Genomic DNA, 6,532 nt, shown 5'->3' with positions numbered 1-6,532 from the left:
CTTTATTACTCTGCTTTATTATTCTGCTTTATTATTCTGTTATATTACCTGTGTTARCTCGGAATCAAACTAAAGTCTTCGTTTTCGTCATCTGAAATCTTTTCTTTTATTGGACTCTTATTTAACTTTTGCTCCAATCCCTGTGGTTTTTTGAGTTATCATTAAATTTGATATTATTGACAAATTATATATTTTTTGAGATTTTACTTAATTAAGATTTTTTCTTCATGTTGAGTCATGATATAAAATCCATATCTACCAGACAAATGGTTTCAAAGATAGTTTTTGTTGTTGAGTTGTTCTAAAAAAATGAAGTATGTTGTTGATTTGTTCTTTAAAAATGGGTTTGTATTGTTGATTTCATTCCTCAAAAATGGGTTTTTATTGTTGATTTTGTTTATTTAAAAATGGGTTTTTATTGTTGAATTAATTTTTACTGGATTGAATCTTTGTTCTTGTTTTGATTTTGGATATGGTTTTTGGGTCTGTTTTTGTTCCTAGGAATATGAGGAAAAGATGAGAAAGAAAAGGAAGTTTCACAAATCTTAGAAATTGGCAAAACGGGTCATCATAAAAATCACAAGTTTCATAACACAAAAAAAAATGAAAATATCTTGAAGTTAATGGAGATCTTAAACGACTGTTAACACGAGGGACCTAATCCATAACAAATATGAAACCACAATGACCATCCCTGTAATTATTTCGTCTGAGGGACCCAATCCAAAATTTCACGAAGACCATAGGGACGAAATTTGTAATTTGCTCTTATCTAAAATATTCCACATATCTAAAAATAGCGCTTTCACAAAGCAACGATGTTATGAAGAGTGTCTACTTACTCGGTGAACTCACACAACATGTTCGCTCTTATGACTTAAATCTAGGAACCAAACAAGCTCACACAACATATTTGCCCTTATAATTGGATCTTACCAACACTCAACAGAACATGTTTGTTTTTGGAGTCAACACCATAGTATGTATATACATAGAGATAATATGCATTGATTATTCAATATATGAACACTTATTTCATCTCTTATAAACTAGCTTATTTCCTTCAATATCCCAAGTATGAGTCTTTTGTTATCTTATTTTTCACTTGTTGTGTCATGAAGCTAAAAGTTGTGATTTACATGCTTTAAACCTATGGAAGGCTAATTCAACCTTGTGGACATGCTATTTGTGCCAGCCATCATGCTTAATTGGAATCTACTAGTTGCAGTAGCTTTTTGGAGAGCTTAATGCAGTAAGCTAGGGAGTCTGCATGGAAACAAACTTTTTGTGACTTGGTGATCAAGATCTGATGCTCTTTTGAAGGCAGGATGGTTTCTATACCTTTAGTTCTAGGTTAATTAAATTAGTTCAGCTAAGCTTTGTACTTTATGTTGACTTTAGCTAAACTTTGTCCCTTAGTTTCCTAGATTTTTCATTTACCCCACCTAATGTTGGTATAAATAGAGGTGATCAGGTTTAAGGTTTTGGTATCCAATCTACTCTAAACTGACTATGCTTTACAATTTAAAGTATTTTTAAGCATTTTTAGTTTATGTTCTTGCTTTACTATAAATTCTTGTAATCTTTTTTAACCTTGTTCTTCATTATACGTTGTTGTGGCATTGGATAGTTTACATTACTTTTTTTATTTTATTATGCTTATTGTCTTTACATTCTGTCATTTCTAAGTCATTCATTTAGAAGCATCCTCAACACATAGAGGATTTTGATGCAGATTGAAGTGGTTCCTCCAAAAGCGGTTATACACCTTTACACTTGTTCAATGTTGATTAGAGTATGCTTTCCTAACCCTTTTGAAGCCTATAAATAGATATTCAGTAATCCTTCATTTGAAACTTTTTTGTGAATAACTTTGAGCTTAACTATGTGTAATTTGTGGTGTGATTTATATGTTTGTAATCCAATTCTTCTATCAGATCTATGACTCAAAGAAGAATATGACTTTTTGAATCTAGTTTATTTTTCTTACATCGTTCATCTTTGTCTTTTACTTATATTCTTTTTTGCCACTATTCAAATACGTTAAATATCATTCAATTGAGATACTGGAACCAACACTACCCCATTTTCAAACGACGAGACATGTAATCATTTTCATGCTGTATGACGTTGGTCATAGGAACGTAGACGATCGAAGTCGCATACCCAGAACTATGACTTGGAAGCCTCGTGGTGACATGAACGCTATTTTCGTTTGAAGATCCAACATCCTCATAAGTTCCGGGGATTCCTAATGAAAGAATTGGTTGATTGGTAGGAAGGCTTAAAGAAGGTAATACGTGGGATCGAGGTTGCAAAAGTACTAGATTGGGGAAAACAAGACTAATGGGAATGTAAAGGTGGAGGTAGGGGATAGATTTGTGGTTCATTCGGATTGTAGGTTAACTAATGAAAGGAGGTCCAATAAAGAATGTGATTTTGAAGGAATTAGTAGGATTCGATGGTGATACAATAAATCCTCGAGTTTTTGAATTATGAGTTTGCAATTACAAAATCTTTTGTCGTGCGACTGAAGCTTCTTCCTGAGCATTAAAACTTTGCTCACTTAAATAAACAGTTTGTTGTCGTGCTGCATCTAAATCCACTTGTATTTTGTCTGTCGCATTCTGATCAAAACACACAGTAGACATATTAGAAGAAAAACTTGCAGTAGATATGCTAAAAAAAACTTTTGCTCTAAAGAAAATTCCAATTGTTGCCTCACGGTGGGTCGCCAAAGCGAAACTGTTTTAGCCAAAAATCCTGAAAATTGATTTAAGGTTGGATCATGCGACAACACCTAAAGATATATATTTAAAAACAAAAGTCAAACAATAACAAATAAAATTGTTGATACAGAAAACCCTAACGAGGGTAAACACTGCAGATGACTAATAGGCTTGTCGATAGACTAAAGACCATGAACACCAATTAGGGGTGTTTTCATTTACAATGGAATCGTAAGTACAACGATGGAAGATTCTAACGATGATCATAATTATTGTACATTTGTGTAGCTCTAGATTTTATCTTTGTAACAACCAGCCAAAACCACATAATATATAACATGGAATTTATACAAAAACCACATTGGGTCCCAAACTACAATACTGTACAACTGCCAGAAGTCTACTAGAAAATTTATGCCAACAATATCTGTTACGACTAAAATTCTGTGTTAAATTGTATTCGTCTTGAAAGTTAAAATTGTCTATAATTGTATAAAAGTTATCGTGTTTGACTTTTCATAGATAGTTTGACTTTGACTATTTGTGTCATGTTTGATCCTATATAAAAGGTTAATTCTTTGTAATTTCTTGTAAGAGGATGCTTATTGTAAACATCATATACGTATATGAAAGTTTGACTAGTTTGACAATTTCTCTCTATCTCCTTCTAAGTGTTCTTATATGAAAATCATCTCTGCCATTGTTGATTTAAAGATTTACTTGAAGATTGATCATTTTAGGGACTATTAATATCTTTGTACCAAATGGTATAACCTCATACAAGAAGATCAAAAGCAGACTTTGGAAAATCACCAACATGCTTCACATGTGAAACCGCAACTAAAGTTGTCTCAAACTTTTTCTCTACCCTCTAAAAGTTGCTGCCCTGAAATACATATTTTTGAAAACAAAATGAGAGTTAGACAATATGGTCTAGTGAGGAAATCACTGTTAGTGAAACATGGTATGAAACCATTTCATATCAACCTTAATAATCGTGTAATAAAATTTCAAATAATGCAACTCAACTACAGATAAGATTGGTACACTGAATCCACCTCTCTGTTAGATACACGTCGGCCCAACTTGCTCAATACCGCCACTAAATACACGTTGGTCAAACTGGCTCAACACTAACACCAACACCACATATACACCTCTATACATATACGTAAGCCAAACTAACCCAACAACACCACAAACACATAGACGCTCCGTTACATATGCATAGGCCAAAATAACCCAACACCACCACCACATACACCTCTCCATTACATATACATTGACCAAACTGACTCAAAACCACCACCGCATACACCTCTACATTACATATAACAATGTTGATACATTTTACACCATTCCTATATAATATTACCAAATAACATATACTTTCATAAACGAAATCATTTCATATTGTATGTATTTTGGTTCAAAAGTTTGTACGAAAATTCACATGTATTACCTTCCAATAACATGTATTCAAACAACGTATCACAATTAGAGGTAATAATCTAACCATAACAAACTGGTATAATATCGAAATGATAACCATTTAATAATATATGCATTTCAGTTCGAAAATGGTTATAAGAAAACTCACCTCGATACGGTATACTATGATATAATCTTTAACCGGATACAAGAATTCTAAGCTGAACACTTGAATCTAAATCAATTAAACACAAAAAATAGACTTCACCATAATTCTAAACATCCTCTAGGGCACCTAAATGATACCACGAATGACCCCAAAATGACACGAAACAAAATTAGAAAAATGCCAAAACAACGTCTCACGTGACTTGCCACGTGACTTGGGTCGTGTGGTTAGTAATGCCAACCTTTGTTTTGTTTTTCTTCCTTGTTTTTCAACTTGCAAACACCAACTTACTACCATGCTCAAAACCATATTTTCTTTGAAAGACAAACTCATAAAATATAATTTTTGAAATCATCAAGATTCAATCCATGATTTAATTCTTTATAGATTCAAATAAATAACCAAACAATTTAGTTTAACTCAACAATGGGGGAAAAACCTAGTTCCACAATATGGGATGAAGAACACCAACAAAACTTTAAATTATAAACTAATCACCAATTTTGACTATCAAAATGGAGAAAGTTAGATGGTTATTTTTTCACAAGAAAACTTTGATAAAATAAAATAAAACAATCCTTTGGAAACCCAACACAAACTGTTTGAATGTTTATTTTAAAAGTATAAGTAAAAATTCTTTTGCTCTAGTCAAGAGGACTTAGTCTTGAAGCTGCCTAGAACCAAGAGCTCGGACACAGAGCTGATACCCGCATACAGAGCTCATCGCAGAGCGGGATGAATACCGAAGACATGCGTGTCAAAAAGCCAAGTCTTCGATGCAGAGCCCAACTCCAGACAGAGAGCCTCTACCTTATACATGCAGAGTCTCTGGGTCTCCACCTCTCCTTTATGCGTGAAGGTTCCACGACCCGCCTTACAAGTGCTCCAGTCTCAGGCCGACACGTTCCCAAAAAATGGTTACTTCAATCATACATGTGGAGGCAGATGATTGGTGGACGCGTTGACTTCTCCCGTTTCCCAAATTATGGAAGATTCCTTTTATGGAAATTCCTATAAAAGGGTATTTCCTCTAAGGTGATATTTACGAATGTTGAAAGAAAGAAAACGTGCTCCTTTCATAATCTTAAGAGAGAAATTCGCACTTGTGCGAAATAGGCTAGTTGAGAGATATTTTGTTAATGCACAACTATGTGTTCTTGGTATAATCTCACTAGTATCAAATACAACCGACTTGATCAATTCTTCAAAGATTTTTGTGTCTTTATATTTTCTGCTTAACCTGCTAGTTTCATAGTTATTGCTTCCGGTCACTTGGTGACCTAAGGTGTGATTACTAGTGCATTTGAGGATCTGGGGTTCCTACAACAACCCTTGAATCGACGATTAACAAAACTCCTAAAGGGGAAATCCACAAATTGCTAAAAATCAAATTCTAATTTAAGAGGAACCATGCCTTAATAAGCAAGAATCATCAAGTTTTGGTTCTGAAAGAAGCCATAATCATCAAACCCAATTAAAACTTCTTTTTGTTGTAGGATAAGTGTGTCATCGTCTAAATGTTATGATGATCTAGATAGAGATAGATTATAACTAATATCTATTGTAGCTATCCACTTGTATCCCATCCCTATTTAAAGGGATTTTGATTAATGAGAATTACTAATTCATTCTCTCCATTCTATTGTTGTTTTATATCAGTTATTCTATAACATGGCATCAACACATAAGCTTGTATGTTGTGATAATCGGGTTATTAGTTAAAAAGTTTGGGGTTGTTTTTTTATTATTGGTGGTAAGTGGAGGGGGTTAAATTGTTTATGTGTTTAATATTCTTTTAAAACTCCACCCCTTATTTTTTTTATGATTAAAAGATGAGATATTTTAATTATCTCATGGGTATTGTTAAAAAGTTGGTGAGGAAGCTTTATGTGTGTGCTCTCTTGTGCAAAGCAAACAAAACCATAAGGGGAAGAAGAAACTGGACTCTGAGATTTAATTTGCCTAGTTATTGTTGTTCAATCTTTATCTCTTGTGATTTATAAGATGAGTTTATTTATAACTTTTATCTTACTGGGTTGAAATTGGAATCGTAGGGTTCTTCACATGGAGATGATATAAAACTGTTTCTGATGCTATGATTAGAATAATTTTGGTATTTTGATATGTTTATATCAAATGATCGAAATAAGGGTGGCATAATCCGAAGAGGTGTATTTTGGTTATAAGCATGGCATATCAATAA

The sequence above is a fragment of the Cynara cardunculus genome, assembly GCF_001531365.2.
Source record: "Cynara cardunculus var. scolymus isolate 2C chromosome LG 15, CcrdV1, whole genome shotgun sequence".
In the NCBI taxonomy this organism is placed as follows: domain Eukaryota; kingdom Viridiplantae; phylum Streptophyta; class Magnoliopsida; order Asterales; family Asteraceae; genus Cynara; species Cynara cardunculus.
The sequence above is the reverse complement of the archived record's forward strand: the minus strand, read 5'-3'. Positions refer to the sequence as shown.